This window comes from Anser cygnoides, chromosome 9 (genome assembly GCF_040182565.1).
Source record: "Anser cygnoides isolate HZ-2024a breed goose chromosome 9, Taihu_goose_T2T_genome, whole genome shotgun sequence".
In the NCBI taxonomy this organism is placed as follows: domain Eukaryota; kingdom Metazoa; phylum Chordata; class Aves; order Anseriformes; family Anatidae; genus Anser; species Anser cygnoides.
In genome coordinates this window covers 8,499,270-8,524,664 of record NC_089881.1, presented here as the reverse complement: position 1 = coordinate 8,524,664, position 25,395 = coordinate 8,499,270, and the positions used below count along the sequence as shown (strand labels likewise).

Here is a 25,395-nt window from a genome sequence, read left to right as displayed (position 1 = left end):
GGCTGGGCTTACCGATGGAAACTGGGGCGTCAGCTTTGTGCTCCTCCACGAGATGGCAGGGTCACGGCGCGTCACAGCGAGCAAAGTCCCACCCTGCCTCTGCACGGGCACCTGTGGGGCACCTGGGCTCATGTGGGGACTGTTTCCGTGATGTGCTTCTGGCACAGCTTTCGGCTCATTTTGCATCAGTTCGGTGACTTTTTCCACTTAAAAGACAACTGCCGGACTCTCTTGGGTAACGCTGAATGTAGAGTATAAATCCTTTCGTCTCCTCTGTTCCCCTATTTCTCTGACACTTTCCTGCCCATCACCGTACCACCCCTCGCGTGCTCACCTACGTGCTGTGATTGCAGGGCGGTAGAGCAGGCGGCTCGGATGCTGGCCGGTTGGATTTGGGAGCTGCTTTCCCAGGACAGGAGCCTCGTGGGCTGGCATCCAGCTGCCTGTCACCATGCCCTGGCCCTTGGGCAGACAGCTCGTCCCCACGCGCCTGGCTGTGCTGCGGGCAGTGGGGGCACCACAGCATGGGGAACCTGTGCTAACCTGTGCTGACAGGTTCCCCGTGGACTAAACTTGGTAAGCTTTGCTTCAAAACACCAGTAAGGTGCTAGGGAACAACAGTTTGCGTCTTTCTCCCATCGTTCACAAAACCTAATGACCTAGACACAAGGACAGGGTTAATTAAAGGCAGTGTGAGTCTTACGTTGTCCATAAAATGAAATATTATTGTGGACTATGAATGATGCATATTTCATCAAGAAGCTGTAAATCTGATCAAAAATGACTACTATGTGTTTTGACTTTGGGCGTTTTGTGGTGTAAATTAGCACAGAGCATTCCTCGGGAAGTTGCACAGGCTGATTCATCTGTGACGCTTTCCATGGGGTATTTCTTTATGCTTAGGAGAAAGCATTTATGGTTGCTGTAGGGCTAATGCAAGGCTTATGATGTCTTTAATTATTCATTTTTCTAAGTGCTTGTTCTCCTGACTCAAACAGCCAAAACCACACTGTGACTGGCTTCAGCAATAAATTCTATTTTTTTCTGGAATCAAATTACTTTGCCTCTGCTGCAGACTTTGCCTCCTTCTGCTACGGAAGACGACTGATGTGACTTTGCATATGGTGACTTGCTCTCGGCTCTCACGGTGTTGTACATCCTCCTGCCCTTGGCAAGCGCCTGGCAGCCTCCAGCCCTGCAGGCAGCCCTCTGCGGCACCCTGCGCCGGGCCTGCCAAGAAGCCGAGGTGCGAGCTGGAGAGGCCGATCCGGCAGACGAGGCACCGTCACTGCAGAAATGCCGGCGAACTTTGGGGGACCGAGGGCAATGTGTTCGGAGCACCGCGGGCTCTGCTCTGGAACAGACAGAGGTTCATTTCCAGGGCGTTTTCCTCCACGGCGTGGTGCGGTGCTGGGCCGTGTGGCTGCGGGGAGGCGGGTGCCGACGTCGTGGCCGTGGGGCCAGCGCCCAGCACCGAGCCTCCAGCGCCGGCTGGGTGCTGGGAGCGTGGCGGCGGTGCGCAGGAGCCCCCCGACGTAGTGCTGCCCAGCTGGGCTTCGGGCAGCCCGGGGTCTGTGCTCACACGGGGACCCTGCAGGGCTGGAGATGCTTCTGCAGTGAGGCACGCTGCCTTCCTACACCTTTGTGGGGTTTTGGCAGGGTTCGCATGTCGGTGCCTGGCCCGCTGCCTGCAGCCAGGCGCTCCCCTTCCTCCCGCTCCTTGCTGTGCTGTTTTCTGCGGGTTAGGCTCAGTGGCATAAATTCATCTCCTTTTATACTTACAGCCCCTCTGAGGGTGGTGTCTTTAATAGGGACTGTCCTTTCTCACTGCTTTGGCAGGGCAAGTGCCAGCGTCCTGCTGTGTCTCTTCTCAAATGACACAGAGGTTCTCTGAATAGCAAGGAGGAAAAAACAGAAAAAGATCTGAGTTATTTCTTTTTTCAGACAGCTTCACACGTCTGAAAAATGCTCTAAATACTTTCTTTTCTGCCTTTTGGTACTCTTGCTTCCTTGGGGCCTTGCCACTGGTGTTGGGGCAGACCCCAGCCAGGTCGGGCCGATGCTCCTGGGCTCCTTCGGGGCAGAAGAGCCCTGCCCACGGCTGTGTGCGAGCTGTCACTCGGCGCTGTCTCTGCAAATATTGTCATTAGGCTGAAACATAAATAATCACTTACAGCTTTGCCACTTCAGTTTGTGATGAGCCTGCAAATGTCAACGGATGTTTGTCAGAGATAATCAGGCCACTTTAGTGCTTAGTGGCTTTGTCATCTCTTGTGTCTGGGAGCTTTGTTTGTCCCCCCCCTCCCTCTCAGTGTGTGGTGCTTTTTCCAATACCTCTGAAAATAATTGACTTCCTGTCTTGGTCATTTTTTACGTTTGTTTCCAAAAGGCACGGGAACAGCCCCTCGCCGCGGTGACTGCCGCGTGTGCGGCGGTCGCTTTACGATGCGGCTCCAAGCGCCGTGGTGCTGCCCCAGCGGCCCCCCCACGCCCCGTGCGAAACGTCCTCCACCTCGGCAGCATCTCCTGGGTCGCGAGCGCAGGGCCCCGTGACAGCCCTTGTACCCACACCGTGCAGACAGCTTTGCTCTGAAACACAGAGCAGGAGCAGCCCAGTGCTGCTGCTCAGGCCAAGCGCTTCTCCAAGCATTTCTCCAAGCGATAACAGCTCTCTTCTCCTCTCCCCGGCTCCCCAAGCAGGACGGCTGGGACCTGGGTCTCCTGGTGCCCATGGCAGCTTGGTCATCCGCAGGGAGATTGCAAAGAGAAGCACTGACCCTGTCGCATCACCCCAAAGAAACGCTTCTTTCTCTGTTCTGTTCACCTGATGATTTATTATTTTTTTTCTCACCTCCTTCGTATTCATTTGCAGCCGGTCTTGAGCAGAACAGGAACCCAGACACATCTGAGTCGTGTTTTCCACTGATGGCGCCGTATGCCAGAATAAATGATCTCTTACAGTGCCATGGTAGGGACCTTATGTATGGTGAGAATTTAACAACAGGTGGGTTAGGAAACACAGGGGGGGCAGAGGTAGCCGAGGAACATGGGGAGATGCGGTCTCAGCTACAGCTCATCTGTGTCCGTGCATCCTGAGGTGGCTTTCATACACCTCCTGAGGTTTGGGTACATCCTCCTATGGCTTACCGCTGCTCCAGGCTGCCTCTCAGAGGAGCTTTCAGGCTCTCGGTGTCCCCTGGGGCTGCCGTGCCCGGCTGCAGGCGCAGGGAGCGGTATAGCCGCCTGGTTCCTGAGCACCACCTGCCTGAGAGCATGCGGGGCTGAACCGGGGCTGGGGTGCTTGCTCTGCCCCTCGAGGAAGCCGGCTGAAGCCTCTGTCCTGGAAAACCCCCTGGCATTTGCCCTGTTACCACCAACATGCCACACGCTAAGCGTGGGGAAGTGTTTCTGTTTTGCATACTTGCTTATCTCTGAACGCAGGAAGAGGACACCATCCTTCCCTTTTCCATGGGAAAGGCACCTGATGCGTTGTCTCTCGGATTTTTCTTTGGGCTGTGTGCTTTGACCCTTCCTTCAGGTTCTGTCTAGGCACTGGGGGTTGTTTCTCGGGGCTCTGTGTGTTGGACAGGCTGGGCAGAGGCTCACAGTGTCCCTCTGTCCTGCAGTGGCACCTGCACGACTCCTTGGCTCCGGACCCCAGCACACCCGCTGCAGGAGGCGTCAGGAGGACTTGTCTCCCACCTGCCTGGCCCCCAGGTTGGAGAGCGGTGCCCAGCGCGCCCCGCTGCCATCTCCCTCCCCTTCCACTTCCTTCATAGCGAAATGCTTTGTTTATTTTCATACTTCTGCAAACCAGCCTTGCTTCCTGCAGATCCCGCAGCCTGCAGGTAGGACTCTGTTTTGGTCTGCGCTTGTTCTCACCGTCTGCGGGCCTCTTCTCACCGTTTCCTGCTCCTTGACTCAGTTTGGCTTTTGTGAGCATTTCCTCAGAGCTCTGATTCCTGCCCTGTTTCAGCGCATTCCTGTGGCCTAGGGCTGCTGTGCCACTGCTGTGGTGCCTCCGTGGTCTCCCACCCAGCCTCTCACCCACCCGTGTGGCTTCGGCCCAAGCCAAGCTCTGTATTTCCATGCTGAGGAAGGATTTTGGCAATTTCTTCTCCCCTCTACACTTCTGAACCCATAACAGCATGGCAAGGGATTCCCCTGTCCTCGAGGAGAGCTTGTTCACTTCAGTGCAGCCTCCTCACAAGCCCCCTGCTCATCTCGTTTCTCTTGTAAATAGGGTATTTTTCAAGGTTTAATTCCATCCACGAATACAGTAGCTTTAAAATCTGTAGAAGCACATGACAACTTGCTTACTGTTCTCCAGTTAACTTTTGAGCAGACCCACTGCCTTAGAGTTAGAGGTATTAAATCAGAAACGTTGCTTTTATTCATCCTCCCTTTCAGGTTCCTTCTGCCTCCTTGAAAAGCTGACTTTCTTGCTGGAGTGTTTTGCAGCTGGCTGAGGTATTTTGGAGAGTCTGAGGAAAACCAGGGATTTTGTAGGCAGCCCTCTGCACTGGGAACCTGCCCACTCCCACCTGCTTGCAGGTGGGCTTCTCCTCCTTCGTACCAGGAGGGGAAGGGCTCCACAGTGGGATTTGGTGAGTCGGTAACACTGCATGGGGCGAGTTCGGGGTGTTTCTCTTGGGTCGCTGCCACTAAAATACCAACAGCTGCCCTAAACCCAAACCACCTTTCAGCTGGAGCTTCCAGCATTTGCAAGCCACCCCCCTCCCAGAGGGGGCTGCTGAGCACAGCCCCCTTCCCTAAATACGAACCTGTGGATCTCTGCTGGCCTCAGCCCTTCTGCTGTGCTCCTACAAGAAGTGCACACGCGGGAGGGGCAAGGCTGAAGGCTGCAGGTAGCCTTCTGCCCCGCGTGCTCAGAGACTGCCTGAGAAAAGGGTCGCTTTTCTTCCGAGGGCGCTGCGGTTGGGGTCGGTTCCCTTGCTGCAGCCAGCAGGACAGTGGCAGCCCTGGTGCTCCCCGTTCCCTTGTGGTGGCCACGGCTGCTGCCCTGACGCCTCGTGCCGGTGGCACTTGGCTTCGCCACCCCGCGCTGCGGAGATGCACCGTGGTGTGGTGAAAACAGGAAGCGGCGAGGGCCTGATCTTTTTATAGTTCGGTCAGTCAGTGAGAAAACGAGAAGTTATCTGCTGCTCTTATCTAATAGTGAGTTTTTTGCTTCCTGTGTTACTGCAGTCAATGTAGAAACACTCTTCCCTCATGAACTTCATTTCCTTGAGGTCTTTTTTTAAGTTCACAGCTTGCCCTCCGCACACCCTGATGCAGGCAGCTTTCAGGTCGCATCCTGCCCTGAAGCTACGCCTTGGAAACGAGGTGGTGCAGGAGGTGTGGGCCAGGAACAATGCCTGCCGTGGTCCTCTGCTTGCAGTTGGCATCTGTCCAGCAGAAGGCAAAAGGATGAGGGCAGAGAGAAGAGGTGTCGTGAACGGAGGCTCCCCTGCAAAGGGGCAGAGTTGGGGCCGGGGCCAGCCTGCTCTGGGGGCACGCGGAGAGGGTGGCTCTGGACCAGCACCTTCAGCTGGTGGCCCCCCACGCCAGCCCTGAAAGGGCTCACAGGTGTGGACAGGGCTCCTCACAGTCCCTTGGGAACCTCGGTCTTGGGAAGAGAGGATTTGGCCAGAAGCATGCGTGTACCTCTGCATCAGGCGTACGGCCACGGGAGGTGGGAGGAGAGGGAGAGCCTGGGCTGTGCTGGCTTCTGAGCTGGTTGTGCCAGTAACAAACAGAAGCCTATAAGTGAAGGCAGCTTTGCACCAGCACCTGTACAGCTGTTACAACTGCTTGTGCCAGCACCCTGCCCTTGCTGCTGTGCTGGCAGAATAACTGTTGGGTTTTCCTTCTGCACCCCAACAGTAATTGGAAAGCTGTACTCGAGTTTCTTGAGCATTGTGCACAAAACCAAGTGGGCATGAGGGGCTACCGGCTAGGAAGGTGCTGGGTGAATGCTTGGGAGGCATCCAGGGACTCTCATTTGGACAATTCCAAAGCAAACTGGAGCAAATGGTAGGGGCCCTTAGAAGGAGGGAGAGCTGCATCCCAAATGCTTTGCTTGCAACTGTATTTTTATGCTGGCAAATACACCGGTGTCAGTATAAATCATTGCCTGGAAATTCCTGTGCATATATTATCAGCTGCTGACATCTTTATTTACCCTGACTCCTTGTTTATCTGGGATTGCAATACCAGATAAAAATCCCCTATACGTTTCCTGCAGCAGCATAAACATTACTTTTCAGTGACCTCAGCTGCTTTCCAGTGGGCTGTGTGTCCCCAGAGCTCCTCCAAAGCTTTTAGGGACGTTGTGCTCCCCAGTAAGCGCTCGGTGCTTGGGCTGGTCCTGCAGAGCAAGGTTTACCTTGGACTTGAGCCTGGAGAGCACTCTGTGTGCCTGGCTGCAGAGCATCCCTGCTCCTCGTCCCTTCCTGCCTCCTGGAAGGAACGGGGGCTGGGGACGTGCAAGGGGAGAGCTTTGCAACACCCAAATTGCCTGTGGGTGCTGCAGGGTTGGAATGGTGTTGAGGCCAAGGCTGGACTTCATGCTGCTGCTAGGAGGGGATGGAAAGGAGCAGTCGTTGGCCTGGGGGAGGCTGTGACCTCACAGAAATTATCCTCTTGGATTATTGTGGAAATGAGCTTCCAAACAGCACATATTGATAGTGAATTACAGTAATGGGCTGGCGAGCTGCCCTGACAACCTCCACGCTGTGCTTCTAGTGGAAGCAATCCTAGGTATTTCATTACATCGCGAGGCTGTAGGGCTCAGTGAGTGTGGTTTCGCTCCCAGTCCCAGCGTGTTGCACCAGGGCTCACTTGGAGCAACGTCTGGGGGCGTGCTGCACGTGCAGCCCGGGGCCAGCGCGCTGCCTGAGCGCTCTTTAATCCTGTCTTGGGTGCAGATCAAAAAGCCGGTGGGCCAGCTGGCCGAGTGCTGCTGGCTACCTCGCCTTCCCCACCGGGCTTTCTGAAAAGAGGGTGCAAAGCACCTACTGGCTGCTGTGGCACAGGATGTGCTGTAATCACCATTCCAGCACCATTACAGCAAGATCTTCTTGCAGTCCTTTAGGAAATAAGCACCGAGACTGAGCAGAAAATAATGTGTTGCTTTAAAAATTCCCTACGTAGCAGGCTCCAGAATTAATATGGAGGACTTAAGTTTTGATTTTCAAATAAACCATCAAAAAATGAGGGTGTGAAGACCTCTCACCACCCCACTGGCTCTCAGGAAAACCTAAAGAGGCAGAATCTGTGGTGTTTTACTGTGTTGAGCAATAGCTCCCTGTGACTGTGGCAGAACTACTCATACAAACTAGCACTGATCAACAAGAGTGACAGTTGTAAAATCTGTCCCTGAACCTCCACGTTTGCAACCTGAAAATGCAGGTAATCAGTCTGCAGATCAGTTCAGGACCCTCAAGGTGCAAAGGTGCAGGTACTCACATGATAATTAAACCATACCTAGGAGAAGTAAGGGGAAATTGATAACTCTCAATGTAAAAAGCACACGGTGAGAACATCCTGCAGCTACTCCTCTTCAGCACAACACAGCACAACGTCAAGTAGCTGGTTAATACAGAAAGAAACTTTACACTTCCATAAATTCAAAGCCCAGTTCTTGATTTAAAGGAAAGAAGTGGTTGTAGAGTACTGTGACGTCCTGGTGTGCCACTGGTATTTTTGATTTACACCTGCGGTTGCAGCGGAGCCGGTTCTGCTGGAGTAAGGCTGGTCATCAGTGGCTGAGGACTTGGTTCTCAAGTGCCTGGTACCACCAGTTTCCGCTAGTGCCACAAATAGAAGGAAAAACTGCAAAGCACACCCAGAAAAATTGTATTTTGTTGAAACACAAAGGAATGGCTTACATTTCAACCCTTTGAAGTCAGTAGGCTATTCGTAAATTCACTAAAAAAGCAGGTAAGTAATGACTTCCTTTCTTAAAGCTTGCCTCTTACATCCTTTAATTTCAGCCCTGCTGCGGTGGGTCAGATGGCTTGATGAATCTGCAGAACATCCCGCACCAGGATGCCAGCAGTGCAGTGCTCCTCATCAGCACTCTCTGTGCTGTGAACCACCGACTGGGAGAAGCTGCCGCCTCCTGGTAAGCAGAGCCAACATCCCTGGCCCAGCCCCAAGCACTGCTCCGTGCACTGCGATCAGACGCTGGGTCCACAACCACCTTACGGTCTGGATGGGGCTGGAGGGTGCAGTGTCTGCCTTGTCTCTGTTCCCTGTGCCCAGCCTGCTTGGGGCGTTAGGAGACCCTGACCGAGGATGGAGGACGCGCTGGGCTTCCCCAGGCAGGGAGGACGGGTGGTAACAACGGGGCAGGGTGGGCAGCTGGCCAAAAAGGCTGTGTTTCAACCAGCACCCAGCCCTACCTCCCTGTAGGGCAAATCCAGGAAAGCATAATGCAGATGCTGACAGCCCCGTGGGGGCTGGCGGCTGGGTGCCAACCTCCGTGTTGGCCTGGGCAGCAGCAAGCATGCCTTTGTCCTGCAGAGCCATCACATTATGGCACTAGTTATGATGTCTTGAAAGGTTTCTCAGAGTTACTGAATACAGTTCAGCTCAGATAAGCTCCTAATTCTTCATCGCTGAGCAGACGTGCACCAGGTGGGGTGTGAAGTAACCACACTGGATCCGCTGCTCCTTAACTCTGCATCGGGCTGGAACATCTCCTCTGCAGGAGGAGGCTCACAGAGCCCCTGCCTCTTGTCCCGGACTCTGAGGAGCAATGAGGAGTAGTATATCTTGGTGAGCACTACTTGGAAATGTTTTGCTGAAATTATTTTTCAGTTGAAGTGGTGTGCTGTGGTGTTTCTTTTTCCTAACAAACTGAAAATTATTTTTTAATCAAGAAAACATTTAAAACCGAGTACTTTCCATGTTGAAATTCTTGGGTTTTATGAAAATATTACATCATTGCTTTCAATTTGTGTTTACAGGATTTCCTGGTAAGTCAGGGGCAATGCTGAGAACGCCGCTAAACCTTCTGCGAATTCATGTCATGGGGCAGAGCGGTGCGAGTAGCTCTGTCTTTTTGCTGTTTTCCCATCAATGATGTCAAGTGCCGACAGCACCGTCCCTCAGTGCCGCAGCACAGCGCCTTTTCCTTTCCCAGGGAAGATGTGTCCCCCCCGAAAGCAGCCCTGCACGGTGGCAGACCAGAGCTCTGCAGCTCGCTGTCGGGCAGGCATGCTCCAGCCGCCCTCCTGGGGGCCGCGCGGGGGTGAAGGCAGCGGTGGGCGATGCATGGGGGTGCTGCTGCACGGGGGTGCTGCTGGCTGGGCTTCTCAGCTCCAGCTGTGCAGAGGAAGGCTGTTTGTTTGTCAAAGTCTGGATTACTGTAATAAAAACTAAGTTTGGGGGTTCATCAGGGAGAGGCATGCTTAAACCAAGTCTGATGGTCTGACTGCTGAAGGGGCACCTCTTGTGCTGCCAGGAAATCTCTGAAGGATGGCCACTGACTTCGTTGTCCCAAAGGAATGAATACCGGAGCCACTCTCCTGGGTAGCCTGAAAAAGCACGGATGTGTGGGGAATAAAACACAGCCCTGAAAGGAACCACTTCTTACCATGAGCATATACTGGGGAATGCTGCTCTCATCCAAGGAAATTCCTCCTGCTCATCCTTGACCCCCCCTGCTGCTGGCTGTGACCCAGGGAAGATCTCCTCCTCCAGCAGCGTGGCTGTGCTACGCCTGACACGCAGGAAAAGACCCTGTGAAGAGTTACAGGTCCATGTCAGGAGTTACAGGTCCACCCTGTCCCTGCGCGCTTCTGCCAGCTGTGCCCAGGAGAACCCACGGTGCTGCACACTGTCACCTCAGCGGCTGGGTGCCTTGGAGCGTAGCCAGGACTGGGCTTTTCTTCCAGAAACGTGCTGCTGCTATAGATACCTAAGGCATGATTTAAAGATGGTTCAGTTGCGCTTATCCACTCTACAAGGTGTTTTTCAGCTAATGGCAGATTCTGTAGCAGTACCTTCAGGTTCCCCCCGTGATGTGGTGCAGTCTGAGGGTCTCCCAGACCCTTTTGCTTCTCAGCAGAAGATTCCTCCTTTATTGCCATAATCAAGATGATTAGAAGGGGATGGGGGAGAAAAGTTGTTCATACACTCTGGTTCTGTTAGGCTTTAAAATATGTGAATTCCTCTCTCCCTAAATAAGAGGAAGTGACATTTTCTTCCATATTTTAAACTTGCAGGGAGCCAGGGCACGAGCAGCGTACAGCATCCTGCTGGGATGCTGATTGCAGGAATCGGTCTAGGAGTTAATTGTCCAGACTTGAACCCTCTCCTGTGTGAAGACAACAAAGAGAACGATAGCTGCACTTGGACGTTTGCTATTTTTAGCTGGGCTGAAACACGGCACGGGAGGGAGGGCTACGACTTCTCTCTGCCGTGTGCTGCCACGCAGCATGGTGTGCAGGTAGGAGATGGAGAAGAAAACTGAGCTGATGGCATTGGTGCTAAAGCATTCTTCAGCCTGGCCTGAAGGGAGATTTTACCTCCTTGTGTTGCAACCCAGTGACATAGAATTTTCCAAGAAAAAACGGTCCCGCCTTTTTTATTATTACTTTTTTTTCCAGCTAGGGCTGTGTGTGGACTTGCATTTGTTACCTTGTCTGCAAGCGCAATCTGAGACAATTGAACCTTCCTAAATTGGTGCTGAGTCTATATGCTGCGTGCCAGCAACAATTATAAATCCTTCCCTGTTGCTGTTGCTGCCTGGAGTCTGCCGTTTCTCTCCCAGTTAAATGTGTTGTATTTTTGTTGAATGCCAACAGCACAACACTGAGAAGAGATAAATACAACATGGGCATAATGAATCATGAGCTCTGGTAGCCTCGCCCCAGTCCCAGGAGACTGGCTGGAGCTGGCCAAAGGAGAAAACACAGTGGCCCAACTGTTTTTATTTACTTCACTTTTGCCTGGAGAGTGCACCCGTGGGAATGCAGGAAGCAGGAGGCATCCTGCCCATGCAGGAATCCCGGATGCCAAGAGGAGCAGGAGCGCACGGCGGTGCAGAGGCTGGCACCACACTCCGCACTGCCAAGGGGCGCGGGCTGCTCCTGCTGCCCAGGGCAGGCTGCCCGGGGTCTGGCACCAGGGTCGTGGAAAGAGCTGTGGCCAGCACAGTGAGTGCCAGGGAGCTCGAGTCGGTGACAACAGCCTCCCGTGAAGGCAGCACGTGAATTGGAGACTGCGGGCAGAAGCGTGCACGTGTGGTGCTGTGCAACCCCTGCACTCTGCTCAGGGGAGGCTGGGCTTCAGAACAGACATCTGCATCCAGGCTGGGGCACTAAAGTTAAACGCTGGCTGGGGAGGAACTGGAGGTGAGCAGCAAGAAGGGTGGCAGAGCTCGGCAACATGACCTGTGGGGACAGGCTGAATGAACTGGCGTTGTTCTGTTCAGAACAAGACAAGGGAGATGAGTTAACCTCTAAATATATAACAGCCTACCACAGAGTACGTCAATAAACTGTTCTCCGTGCCCACTGGGGACAAGGGAAAAATTACAACAGCAGAGATTTTGAAAAGACGGTGAGAGAAACTTTCCAACTGCAGGATAATTAAACCCTGGCAAAGATACAGCTTGCGACATCTCCATCAGTGGATGTTTTAAAGACCAGGTTAGACAAACCTTTGTCAAGAATGATGCTTTGGGGCAAGGAGGATGGACAATGTGGATTTGGGGGACCTTCTGAACTCTCGTTTCAATTATTTTCAGTTGGTTTCACTGTACTGGAAGTTTCAGGAGAAATTTTCTGCTGTTGCGCAGAGTAAGGCCATTCGTGCAGGTCCCCTGTGTGGTTCAAGGAAAGCCAGGCTGAGCAACGGAGACAGGGACAACTTTTTGTCATGAAGCTATTAACGCTTTAATCAAAGAGCTAAGGAACTGAAGATAGGACTGAATATTTTTTTCATGTAAAAACCACTCAAGGCCACCCTTACATGCCTCTCAATAAAGGAGTCCTGTTCTTCCCAAACTTCTAATATTATCAGGCAAGGAGCACGAACGCTCGTCGCTGGAGAGCTGACTGCTTGTCTGCAATGTGTCTAGCAAGAACCGCTACGATGTGCCCTTCCTTCCCTGCCCAGACAGCTGTAACTCGGTGTGTGCACGTAGCCAGGGGGCAAAGCTGTGCCAGCCACCGCCCTGAGACCTGCTCCTTTCTGTGCAGCCCCCCGGGGGCCTGGCAGCTGAGCCTGGAGGAGGATCCGTAACGCCGGGACGTGCTTCTTCATGTGCTGCAGCAGCTACCGGTGCTGGCGGTGGGATGAGAGTCCCTGAACCGGGCTGGGATGGGACACATGCATGCTGGGACAAAAGCCTTCTTTTTGTGATGTTCCTCTTTCAGGCTGCACGGCCTTTTAGAGCGGCAGAAAAAGAGGAGTGCCTGTGACTGCAATGGTCACCCTGCAACCGCTTGTTCTTCTGCAGTGTAGGGAAAAGCAGCTCAAACAAAGAAGCTGGAGACAGCGTTGTTCCCTGGAAAGAAGCACAGCCAGAAGGTAGGAGTTGAGAGTGAGACGAGGCAGCACGCTTGGTGTGTCCCTCTGGAATTTGGCTGCTTTCCCCCGCTCCCCCTGTGGTCCCTGCTGCCTGCTCCAGGGCACGGCAAGGCAGGTGGGTGAGGTTCACCCCGCGGGGCCACAGGAAAGATTGCTTTCGTTTATCTTCACGTTTTGTAATCGCTCCCAAAGCCAGGGGAAGGTTTCCCTCCTCGATGGGTGGTCCCTTTTCTGGCAGCGTCAGGGTTTGAAGCCTCAGTGCAACGAGAGGGGAGGGATGAGTGGTGCCAGGAGGAGGGGAAGTGCTTGCTGTACCAGCCGGGGGAATTGAGCTGTTACGCTCCCTCCTGCAAGCGGTGCGGCGCCGGGGATCCGAGGTGCAGCTGAGGAGCTGTGAGAGGAGACTGCGTCGTGGGAGACGTAGAGGCAAGCAGGTGTGTTACTGGCCTGGGCCCCTGGGGGAGGGCAGGGGGCTTTCATCCAGCTGCTCGTGGGGGACGGCGGCTATCTTCCTGCACGGTCTGACTGCAAAAGGACCAGCAAGGTGCTCAGTGAAGGATCTTACCTCAGGCCAAGACCTTTCAGAGCAACCATCCGCATAAACAAACATGATTAGTGGTAAGTGTGGGCTGGCCAGCTGCCTTTCTTGTTTATGATCCTGCTCAAAGGAGCCTCGCAAACTCATCCTAGCTTCAGCTTCTGTGTATAGGTTTAACCACCTTGTAAGTGCTGGGAAGTGCCTGAAACCATTTTGCCTGTGCGGCAAAGTGCCTGTGTCCTGTGAAACCCAAGCTCTGGGGCTTGTGCTCCAAAAAGGAACATCGCAGGGCTGTGTGGGGCCACGGGGACATGCAGCCGGGACCCGGCCCGCACACCAGCCGTGCCTGCCCATCGCTCCAGGCCCTGCGTGCATCCACGTGCCAGCAGCCCTGCAGCCTGGGGCAGGTGCGAGGACTCGGCTGCCCTGGGCGAAAGCCGTGTCCCCCCCTCTGCTTCTCCTCCACCTGCCGGGGTCACGCTGCCACAAGCTGTACCTGCCCGCAGCATCACGTCACCTGCCTTCTGCGATGGCACTGCGGGTTGTTTCTTCCCTAGGGGGTGATTTCACTGCACTCTGGGTGTCCTTGCAGGTGTCCCAGCCCCTCTGGGGTCAGTGAGCCCTTGGGATGGGCTGGTTGCGAGGAGCAGGCTGGGGAGGTGTGCGGGCAGGGGATGTCACCGGCCGTGGGGTGGCACGGTGAGGTCGGGACACAAACCTGCAGGGTGTGAGCCTGGGCCCAAAGCTGCGCTGGGCCGTGGGGGCCGCTGCTTTTGGCTCTCCTCTTCCAGAGCTCAAGCCTTTGTGGTGACATTAACCACATCGGTGCCTGGCCGCAGCCTTACTAGTAGGTAACTTGGCAGAACACCTTTGCGCTCACTGCTGCGTGCTCCGAGGTTTGACAGGGAACCAGAGGTGCGTGAAGCCTGACCCGGCTTTAAACCGGGACCGTGCAGCGCTGGGAGCGAGGCCGGGCCCTGGGGACACCTCCTAAGGGCGTGTGGGTGCCCCCAGGCCGCGCTGTGTGCCCCCGGCCGCGCGGCCCAGGCCCCCGCGGGGCGGGGCAGGGCGGGCGAGCCCCCTTTCTGCTCCCCAGAAGGGCCGCGGGCACACCGGGGCCGCCCAGAGCCACCAGAGCATCCCCGCGGCGGGACGGGAAAACTTCGTCCCTCGCCGCCGCCCCGTCCCAGCGCCGCCACCGGACGCGTTTCGGCCTGCGGCGGGCCCCGGGCCGCGGGCACGGAGCGGGAGGGCCCCGGGGGTCCCGCGAGCACCGCCCAGCACCGCCCGCTGCCCCCGGCCCTCAGCGCCTCGGCCGCGGCGGCAACAAAGGCGGGCGGCGGCGGCGCAGGTGGGAAGGGGGAAGGGAAGGGGAGGGAGGGGCTGGGCTCGGCCCGGGCTGGCCGCCCCCTTGCCCGGCTGCTGCGGGGCCCGGCCGAGGAGTGCCGCCCCCGCGGCGGGGCGACGTCCCGGTGCTGCCTGCCCCGGCCCCGCGCCGAGCCGCTGCCCACGGTGCGCGGCCCTGCGGCGGCCGGCCCGGCTCCCGAGCGCCCGGAGGCCGGCGGAGGAGCCCCCCCCCGGCGTCCCCCGGGTACGTGAGTACGGCCGGGGGCGTGCTGCGGGGCTCGGGGCGGGGGCCGGCTGCGGGCCGCGCCAGGAAAGGGGCGCGGTGGAGCGGGACCGGGGAAGGGGCGCAGGCTGCTGCCTCTCGGCGTTGCCTCCCCGGCCTCGCCGCGGCTGGGTCTCGTCCTGGCGGTGTCGAAGCAGGAATACCCGAGGGGGTGGGGGTGCTGGGGGGGCGGCTGGAGGCGGCCGGAGAGCCCCGCTGGGCGCGGGGGCAGCGAGCTGGAGCTGCGGGTCCCGCTGCGAGCAGGGAGCGCGGCTTGCTGGGCGCTTGCCTCGGGCACTCGCTGGGCTAGCGGGAACCAAAACCCCCTTTGCGGGGCTCGAGGTGGGTTAACGCTGCTGAGCCGTGCTGCCGGAACGCAGGGGAGCCCCGCGGTGCGGCCCCACACCGGCCTGTACAGGGGAGGACAGCGGCCGCCTGGGATGCTGGCGTGAAGGGTGCTGCCGGGGGAACGGTGCCTTTCCAGCCTCGGCTTTTGCTGCAAGAGCTGCTGGTTGTACCGGGCTGCGTATCTTAGAGAGCCATCCTCCTCACCTGGTGCCCAGGCTAAGGTCAGGTTTGGAGGATGCAGCCCTCACGCCCTTCTGCCTGGGTCACGGCATCGGCGAAGGTTTCAGCAAAGCTCGGGGTAATGGCAGGGCTTGTGTAGAGGTGAGCGATGCTGGATGTGCCCTAGGAAGAAGAGTATTCCTGGCAAAAACCTTCCCCAGAAGGCCCCTGGGACTCGGGCCAGGAGCGCCGCACGAGGCCAACTTTTCCCATTTGTTTCCGCGGTGGCTGCGGGAGGGCGAGGGCTGCAGGAGCTCGCCTGGACCTGGCGCTCCCCTCCTGCGGGCAGCGCAGCTCCTCGCCGCCGTGCCGGCTGCCGCTTTGGAGGCACTGCGGGCACAGGGTCCAGCTGGAACATGTGTCACCGCCTGGCTTAGCTCCTGGAGCTGTTTGCTGCTGCTAGAGGTGGCCGTGATGCGGGGAGGAGTGAGCAGAGCTGCGTGTGCTCGGGAGAGCTTTGGGTCCTGGGTGCCGGGGACGGGATGGCACCGCAGCCTGCAGCTGCCCCGCGCTGTGCTGTAGCTCCTCTTCGGTCATTTTGTGGATGCTTCCTCTAGGTGGGCAAAGTCCTGCGTCGTGGCCTTGTTTGCGGTAAGCAGTGGTGGCGGTTCAGGCTCTGCTGGCGTGCTGTGCTGTGCTGTGTTGTGCCTGCACCTCTCTGCAAAAGCGGTGGCTGGGCTGAAAATCCTGCTTCAGAGACCTGGACAGTGAACCGCCAGCCGCGACCAGCAGCATGCCTGTCTAGCCGACAGCAAGCATAAGGTTACGTGTCTTGGTTCAGAAAGCAAGAGGAATACACAGGTGTCTCCTCCACCTCATCCTGTACAAGCAAACGTGTTTATGAGGCTTTGATAACAAGGGTGCTTGCTTGGCTAACTGCTGTTTGGAAATACGCTGTTACTTGGTTGAAACCAAGCTGTGGATGTGGAGATGCATCATCATCGGCCAAGACCTAATTTTCTGGGACAAAGCAGGCAAGTACTTGAATCTTAATTTGTAGCAGTTGCTGACAGAGTTCCCTCTTGCAAGAGCTGGAAATGCATGGGAGGAAATTAAAAGTCCCAGAATGAGATGGCCGAGGTTGCTTTAATTAATGGCAAAGTGGATGCAGCCAGTAATGTTTCATATCTTTAAGTCTGTCCTTGAGGCTGTGGTTCAAGAGGAACTTGACTGCAGAAGCAGGATTACTGCACGCTCAGCGGCTTATTTCCCTGTCTCTGCGAGAGGATAGGTGGCCTGCTGAAGGGCAGAGCTTTGCCAAAGGCAGTGCATAGGTGACAGCACCCTTGCAGGCATCGAGCACGCAGCTGGTTGTGAAGCACAAGTCTCTCCCAGCCTCCACGCTGCTTCAGGCTGGAGGGAGCGGAGGATGATAATTGGTGCTAGCCAAAATCCACCTCAGGTTGTCCTACCCGGGGCTCTAAGGCTGGCTTGGCTGGCTGGCTCTGAGGAAGATGTTCGAACTCAGGGTCTGTCACCTCCCTCTGCTTCTCCTGACCCACCTGAGCCATTGCACCGGCAGCTTTTGGAGGGGCAGGAATGGTGCAGTAGGGTCGCGGTCCTCCGTCCTGTTCACGGGAAAGTCAAAGCAGCCCTTGCAGCCCTAGGGGAAAACGTCATTTTCCTGTTCTAAACTCAGCATTAATAAAGATGGCAATAAAAGATCCGACAGTATTATTTTGGTGATATTTTATGAAACATACTGGCCTTTACTGTAGCCCTTGTCTCTGCTAGAGTAATGTAAATCCCAATTCTGCAAAGGATTTAGCAATCAAAGAGCATTATGAATCAGTCTGATACTTTGTCCCAACCACAGCCCTTCTTAGGTTGCTGACCTACATACAGCTTTTGGCATAACTGCTTCAGGGAGGCCAGGCTCCGATTCTGAACGTGAGGTGGTACGCGTGCTGCCGAGCTGCTGAGATCGCTTTGTGTGCAGGGAATGTTTTCACCGAGGTTACGTGCAGGTCTGCTGAAATCCCTCGTCGCTTCAGCCGTGCTTGAAGCTGGTGCTGCTTGACTGGGAACTTGTCTGTGATGTGTGAGCTGTAGGTAGTTCCTCCAAATGCTCTTTCAGTTGTAATTGTGCTGATTAAAAAAGTCAAATATGAAAGGAGGTGTTTTTGCTGTAAAGAGCTCCTAGATATCTGGCCGACAGGAGTCATTGTTATCAGATGCTCTAATTACTTGTGTAATTAAAAACCTTGGAAAAACTTACATACTTTGGGCATTTGCTTATAGATAAAATCCAGGTTTGTTGCCCTTTTTAAAACACACATGGCAGTTCAGCCTCTAGTGAGATGTGAACCCAAAGTGTCCTTCCTAAAACCACCCCAGAGGTTCACTGTGCCCACGCACATCTCATCGCTCTGCTGCGATGCCTGCAGTAAGGAGGTGAGCGGGTACAAAAAGGAGGGGCTGGAAGTGGGTCTGTGAAGCAGCAGCTCCACGGGGAGCTCTGTCTGCTCCCTGCTGGCTCTTGACGAGCTCCCAAGCGTCAGCCGAAGGACACGGGTGCAGTTCCCACTGAGGTGGTGGCAGTGAAAACGGACAAAGCTCAGGTGAGTTTGCTTTCTGCTGCAGCTTGGGAAGGCAAGGAGCAGTACGACATGCCATAGCTGATGGCACGCAGAGCAAAGACAATCTTTGGGGTCAGTGTTCAGATTTGCAACAGAGCAGGACTGCACCCGGCTCTGAGCAGCGTGGGGTCTGGCAGCGTTGGCTCCCTCCCTGGGAAAGGGAAAACGCTGGTGTAAACTTTTTCTTCTTTCTTTTTTTATGTACCCTGTTGTGGACATCTTTGGTTGTGTGTGGGCACATCTGTTTGTGTTTGTTAAACACCACGTTGAGCAATGGTGCTGCGTTGGTTAGTGCTTTAAGGCAGCACTTAAGCCTGTTCGTATCTGTCATGATTTCAGCTCTGGAAGACAGATCCCTTTGTTTGCAGGACTGCTGGAAGCGAGGAGAGGTGCGTGTGTGCTTCCCACCACGTGCCAGCAGGCTGCACATGTGCCTTTTGGTGTGGTCGCAGATGCCAGCTCTGGTGAAGGCCCTTTGAAGCTGGGTGCACGTATGCCGGTGTTTTCATCTGCAGGTCTGGGGTATTCAGTCTAATCTGGTCCTGAGAGCTCCTAGGAGCTCATTTGGGGAAGTAACAGGGCAGAGTGACAGCACCTCTGGGAAATGTGGGGACTGTGTGCTGTCCCCACTGCGTGCTGTCCGCTAGGTTTTTGTCTCTGCAGGTCCCGAGTGGTGCGTTTGCTTCACTCAGGTTTGTTGGTCCCTTGGCAGCCTTTGGAAGCTGCCTGCTGAGTTTCTGCCTCGTGTTGGGTGTCTTCAGGGACTTGAGAGTTGCAGCTCTGCCAGCAAGATGTCAGATGATCTTAAATATTTGCTCATGATCTGTTGCTCACAAGTTACCCCATAACCTCTGTTCTCAGACAAAGGTTGCAGAGAAAGCTGCAGTGCAGCATCTTGCTTATTCCTCTGTCTTCGTTAAAAAAAAAAAAAAAAGTCTGTTTGTGATACCTTAATTTAGAATAGAAACACTGCACAGAATATCACCCTGCATACCAACAGGATGCTGGAGGGCAGGGAGGTCTCTGCTTTTTCCCTTGTGTCCTTGTGCCCTGGGTGCCTGGAACAGCACCTCTGTGAATGCAGAAGAGAGCTCCTTGCCAGACTGAGCTAAAATTTCTGTGTGCTCTTGATGCGTGTTTCCTCTGGGAACTGGCAGCTACCGAAAATTAACGGAGCGGAGCTGCCTTCGTTCTGCTGCCCGGTGTGCACTCCAGTGCTGCTGGAGCAAGCCAGGAACCCCCAGCCAGCCAGCCCAGGCACGCTGCAGCGTGATGCTGGTTCTGATTATCGCCGTCCCTTTCCCAAGGCACCTGGAAATATTTGGAAACTTTACTCAAATGCACGGTGCAACTTCTAAATACGTGTTGGCTGTTAATACGTCTGGCTTGACAGTGAGCAGAGACGGCATCTACAAGGTCCCTAGCTGGTGCCTGCTCCCTGCTGCCTGCGTTGGTAGAGAGGGCTGTCAGCAGGAGCAGGGGAGGGCGTGGGTATTCTGCCATACGTGGTCGCTCACCTGGGGCACAAAGATCAGCAGAATTCTGTTAGTCTGGGCTTTACGAAGCTGTTTGAATGAAGTGTGGAGCTCGAGCCAGGCCTGTCACAGGCACGTTGCACACAGATCTGCATTTAGCAGCCCTCGTCGCACCGGTGCGCGTGGTGGTGCTGGAGCCCTGGCTTGTGGCTGAGATCCCTGACTCTGAGAGAAGCTGAGAGCAAGCTAGCACTCCTGCTGTAACTAGTACAACCGTTCCTGCTTACGGCGAGTGAAGCAGTGTGCATTTATAACTGTAAAACTTTGCGGAAAGACAGAAGTATGCTTTATGGCCCGTCTCTCATACCACTACAGCATTTGCTGATTAGAAGATCAAAGGGATTGAAATCAGTTTGTCACGTTTCCTGCAGGTGCCCCGTGGGAATTAACGGAGGTCACAGTCCATAGGAAGTGTGCCAACGGTGTTAACTGTGACAGAGTGACAATAGGAATTGTCATGGCAATCTTGCAGCAAAGATAGCTGCTTACCGAAATGGTTCTCTCAGAGGCTAAAAGCGGTCCATGGTCATAGTTGTCCCCTGCAGAGCACAAATCTCAAGGAGCAGTTTTTATCTTGAAATAACATTTAACTTGGAACGCAAGAATGAAAAGGTTTTGTGTTTTTCTAGATTCATTTGTAGGACTGAGCGTTCAGGAAGTGCTGCTGGCAGAAAGGTAATGTAGACCACCACGTGCCTTCTGAACAGAGTAGCTCAAGCACTGAGCATCCTGAAAACAATTGTGTAGTAAAAATTAAATAAATAAAAAATTTTAAACACAAATCACAAGGGTTTTCTGTTTCCTTGACAAAATTGAAACGTGGTTGAAATGTACTCTTATCAGTCAGAGAAGATACGTTAGTGCTACCGCTTCCATTGGCAAACACGATCGAGGCAGAGTTCTGTGTAACTCCAAGGTTGTACTGCGGTCTCGTGATGGATAATCAGCGTATTATTTCTTGACCGTCTTTATGACCCAACTGGAATCCTGAAACCCTTTGTGCTTGCTAGGGGTCTTAAGGAAATGGGAGATTTGAATGTACAAGATTATAGGTGTTACAATCAAACTATATTTTATTGTTTTCATTTTAATGTAAGCGTATATAATTGACATTAATACTCAACCCAGTGTTTGTTCCCTCAGCAGAGATTCGATATAAAGAATTGTCAGGGTGCTGGGCGCTTCATAAGTGAGATTCGTCAGCAGAAATAAAAACGTTGTTCTCTGTCAGCTCTGTGCTGATTTTTCTGGGTGAGTTTGGTTGAAATACGATTTATGTTTATGTTTACATTTCTGTGGCCCCAGGTAAAATTCCGCAAACTGGGCAGAATCCAGAGGAAAGAGTCAAGGTGCAGAAAAAGAATACAGGTCAAATGAAAACCCTTTTTTGATTCTGCAGGATTTTATTACCCAGCACTACATATCATTACTCTTTGAGTCTTTCGAAGGGACTTTTTCCCACTTTGGAGGAGTTCTGCTGGTACGTTGACGAAGTAGCTGGAGACCTTTGTGCTATGTGCTGCTAACTTCTCAGCATCACCGGGGTGGTGTCTGCACGTGTGTGAAGGAGGGAGCTGAGAGGTAGGTCTGGTATTAACCAGTGCAAAGGCAATAACCTAACAAAGTGGGCAGATTTGCTGGGAACAGTGCAACAGTAGAGGAAAACAGAACTTTTCCTTCTTCCTGATGCCAGGCTCTTGGCACCCTTTGGGGCGGAAGGTGGTCAGCTGCGCTCTGAGGAGTGGTTGTGGCAAGGACCAGGAAAGCACAGACTCATGGAAGTAAGCAAAAAAGGAAAGATGCTCCAGAGTGTAATGAAGGAGAAGACACGGCAATGGTGGGTACTAGAAAGGTGCTCAGGTCTGGTGGTGGAGAGGAGGAAGGGAAGGCAGGGCGAAGATGGTGCCAGAGAGCGTCCTTCATGGAGGGTCGTTCCTGCTCTGTGGAGAGGAAAAGTGTCAGAGGGTGGAGCTGCTTTCGGGGAGAAGAAAAACAAACAAAGAAAAAAACCCTGTAGGAAGGAGCGGTTAAGTGGATTTAAGATGGAAAGGAAAACAAAAACCAGAAGGGGCCAGGCTTGAGGGTAAGTGGAACAGAGAGGGTGTTGAGGTTGAAGGAATGAGGAGCAGAGATGAAGGAAATAGTCCCAAGGATGTGTTTTGTTGTTGGAGGTAGTGGGATTCCTGCAGGCCAGGGGAGGATTGATATAAATGATTGATATAAATGTAATCAGGAAGGGGTGGTTTGGAGAGATGTGAGAGTGCCAAGCTAGAAAAGCAGAAAGAGCAGTACTGGAAGAACACTTTAATTGAAGAATGGCTTGCATGATGAGTTAGCCAGACTATCTGCTCATGATATAGATTGGGGACTGAGATCACTGGGATTTTCTGGCTCTTCAAATTAAATTTTACGTATTTTTAAAGAATAGCCTTCTTGAAGTCTGGCCAAATGAGTAGTTCACCTGTGGACTGAGGAGTCTGAAAACATGACTGAGACTTTGCTTTGAGTAGTGGCCCTGTGTGTGTGGACATCCGTGTCGTGTGCGTGGTCATTTGTGCTGAGCCTGCTGCAAGGTGTGGGCTTTAAAAAGTGCCACGAGTCCTCAGGGGAAGAGAGGTGGGAGAGGTGCATGGAAGGAATCTCATTTTCTTTAGATTTATCTGCTACTTTTCATAGCAGTCGCTACTTGCTGTCTTTCATTTCATTCTTCTGTAATGCAGCGTGGGTGTTGGTTGGGAATATTTTAGGCACTGTGGATGTGGTTCATCAGTTTCAGTTGTGGTTAGGAGTGTGTTCTTGAAAATCAGTGGGAATTCCTTCACATCTGTACCTGAGGTAAAAATCAAATTCACTTTCAAGTGTGGCAAAGCCCCTTTCTGCCTTCCCTCTCCCCGTTTTGGAAACCTGTTAGCATTCCACGTTTGCTCTGGGTAGGTGAGGGCGGTATGGCAACCCTGCAGCTCTGCTCTTGCTGCGGTTTTGATCTCTCAGGATAAAACCAGGGAGAAATCCCACAGAAGTGTTCTCCAGGAATCTGTGGGCAAGCTTCTTGTTCAAGGTTCACATGTGTAACCAGTCTGTCTGTGATTCAGCAGCCTCTAGTTTTGGCTGAACCACAGGGAAAGAGTTCTTGACTGGGATTTCAGAGGTGAGTTTAGCTCTGCACTTTGTCGTCATCTCTGGGCAGATCGCTTTGCAAAGCACCAGTCTTCTTCAGATGGACAGCACTGGTGTGTTGCAGTGAAATGCATGCTTTAGGGTTGAGAAGTTTCCCTAGTTATTATGGGAGCGTGATCAGATAAATATTTCATTAGATATTTGTGGATTGTTTAATTAGATGGATAGATAATCACATACTTGCCATCTAGGTAGGAAAAAAAAATCAAAACAATTAAGGATTAGCTGTAAAATTTGATGTCAGAAATGGTGTTAAGTTTCTGCTTGGACACTCTTTAATTATGTTTTGTTTAGTCAATGCTGGAAGTGAATGAAAAGGAATGAAATCCAAGCTTATCTGAGCTAGAACTGAGAGGTCTTACCAGGGTCATTAATGCATATTAATTCATACTTTTAAAATTCATGCCTGCCATTAATTTGGCTTAACTCTTCCCATCTGTCTCCACGTAGACAAGACTCTAGAAGCCTAACTTGTTTTGAGGTATTGCGGAAAGGCCAAGGTTTCAGAAGTCTGAGTGCCGTGCCCTGCCACGTGTGCAGTGCAGCAGGTAGGTGCGGTGGTGGGGTTGTCGCATCCCTGGTTGCAGCAGTGCCAGCTGCAGAGCTGGGGCTGCAGCACAGCTCTTTGTGCTCACAGCCCGGCCTCAGGGCTCATACCTGTCCTCAGCAGAGTTTTATACTGGGTCTTAAGCTGCTGATCTGCCAGAGCCATTTTTGGGCAGCGCTCATCCTTCCCAGCACCTTGTGGTCTGATGGGCAGCTGAGCCGATACAAGTCTCACTTCTTTCTTCCCAGCTTCCACCCATTTTTTGCAGCTTTCAGCGCTGGTTTTGGGAGGAGGATGAAGGAAGTTGAGTTCAGATAGGTTGGAAGCTGCAATATGCTTTTTGTTTGCAGCGCCTTGGCTGGGGAAAACGGCGAGGGGCTCCCGGAGAGCTGGCAGGCACAGAGAAAGGATGCGGCTGGGGTTGTGCCTGGATGAGACTGCTTCTGGGTGCCAGAACCCCCTCAGCTCTGGTTTGCATGGGTCACCTTTATTCCTGGCCACGCTGCAGCTCCTGCTCGGGCCGTGGTTGTGCTGGAAGCTGTGGTGTGGGCTGGCTGCCTTCCTCCTGCTGCTGCCTTGCGCCCTGTCTGAGGGAAGCGTGGAGAGCAGAAAGTGGTGCCCAAACCTGCCTCGTGGCAGGCAGGTTTCCAGTTCTGTCAGTGGGAAGGTGGTGGCAAGAGTGGGAGAGTTCTTCTCTATCCTAGCAATGCTCCTCCAAAGGCTTGTGTTTCCCTTGGCGTATGGCCAAGGTAGTAATCAGTAACTTGATTTTCTGTATTTCCCCTGGAAGTTGCTGGCTTCTGCTTCTCTGGTTTCATCAGTGGTCAGTGTCTGAAGTCTTTCTCCTGTAGCATTCATGAAGCAATTGAAGGTGAACAAGGGCTGCTGTAGCTGAAGGCGTCAAACCCAAGCAAAGATACATCCCTTCAAACAGAGCGCAGGCTGTGGAGTTGGAGTTTCTGTAGTCAAGCCTATGGCCATGTCTTGGGTTTTATTTTTCATTATAATTTATTTGTAAGAAGGTTCCATTTTATAGCACAGGTAGTATTTTAGTAGCATCAGTCATGTAAAAAAAAAATAAAAATAAAAACCTGACAGTGTACCTTGTAGTAACGGGGGTTTTATCAAGCTTAATTTTGTCCTTTTGGAATTGTTAAGCGGTCAGCCTGGGTTGACAAGAAAAGGGACAAGAAAAAGGACAACAAAAGGGTTGTAAAGCCAGGCTCAGAAGGCAGGATAGTGTTTAAGTTACACAGCCCTAATTCAACTTGCATCTGATTGCATGGTTCCATGGCTGCTTCTTAGCTTGATGCTTGTCCAGGTCCCTCTGGATGGCATCCCTTCCTTCTGTAGGATCAACGACACCGCTCAGTTTGGTGTCATCTGCAAACATGCTGAGAATGCTCTTGATCCCCCTGCCTTATGCCACTGATGAATGGTTAATTGACAGCTGTAGCTGTGCATATTCTGAGCGTTACCCAAAGAAATGTGTATTTGCTTGGAGTATTCAGACTCTTCGAAACGGCCCAAAACAAGGCTGCTGGCCTTGGAGTCTCCCCGTCACTTACTCTGGTTTGGGGCAGGTTGCTTGGTTTCTCTGTACCTCTCCGTAATGCGGAGGCAGCTTCCCTGCCCTGCTGGGCCCTGCGAGTTGCCGGGGGTCCGTGCTCTGTGGGAGCCAGAAGTGGCTCTCAGAGGGACGCGAGTTTGGAGCTTGCCTGGGGCTCTGTTGGCTGCGCTGCCAGCCTCGTGTCCAGACAAGAGTGTGGCTCCTCCAGCGCTGTGTTTTGCACCTGGCCGGCGGGTAGCTTCATGCGGTGCCTCCGTGGCTCAGCCTGCGGGTCCGGGCGTAAGCAGGGGCCAAGGGCACGAGGCTGGGCCGGGTGAGCATCCACGCTGGCGCCGCATGCTGCCCGGTTGGGCTGGCTCCTGCGCCTTGGCTGCCGGCAGGAGAGAGCTGCTGCTTTCCTGGTAATGGCTTAATGGTTCTCTATTTAACCGTAATTAACCCAGCAGGCAGGGTTTTGATTATTACGTTTTAGAAGAGTTTAGAAGAGTTGTGGTGGCAAGGCTTGTAATTTTGGGATGAATCAGCAGTAACAATTAAGCAATAAACAAACATGATTTCTTTTACCAGAACGCAGCAGTGTGTTTTCCTCTGCCAAAGCAGCCGGCGGGCGCTTGTTCATGTTGCAGCTGGGGAACGTGGGGAGGAGAAACAATTTCTTACCTGTGAAAAGAAGGGAAGAAGAATTGATGATATTTTCTTTACTGCTATCACTTCCTTTCTCTTATAT

At 53.4% G+C, this 25,395-nt stretch overlaps 1 protein-coding gene across 8 annotated transcripts in view; it reads left to right on the top strand.

Moving 5' to 3' along the window:
- Positions 1–12,525: 12,525 nt before the first annotated feature.
- ST6GAL1 (ST6 beta-galactoside alpha-2,6-sialyltransferase 1) overlaps positions 12,526–25,395 on the top strand; it is a 47,396-nt gene continuing 34,526 nt past the window's right edge. For 6 of the 8 annotated variants that reach the window (XM_067002716.1, XM_067002719.1, XM_067002710.1 and 3 more), the window contains exon 1: positions 12,526–12,546. The gene's annotated coding sequence lies outside the window, so the exon portion shown is untranslated. Of the gene's footprint in view, positions 12,547–12,638; positions 12,981–14,517; positions 14,676–25,395 lie in introns of those variants that run through there. The other 2 variants (XM_013188030.3, XM_067002715.1) reach the window with 2 other exon arrangements.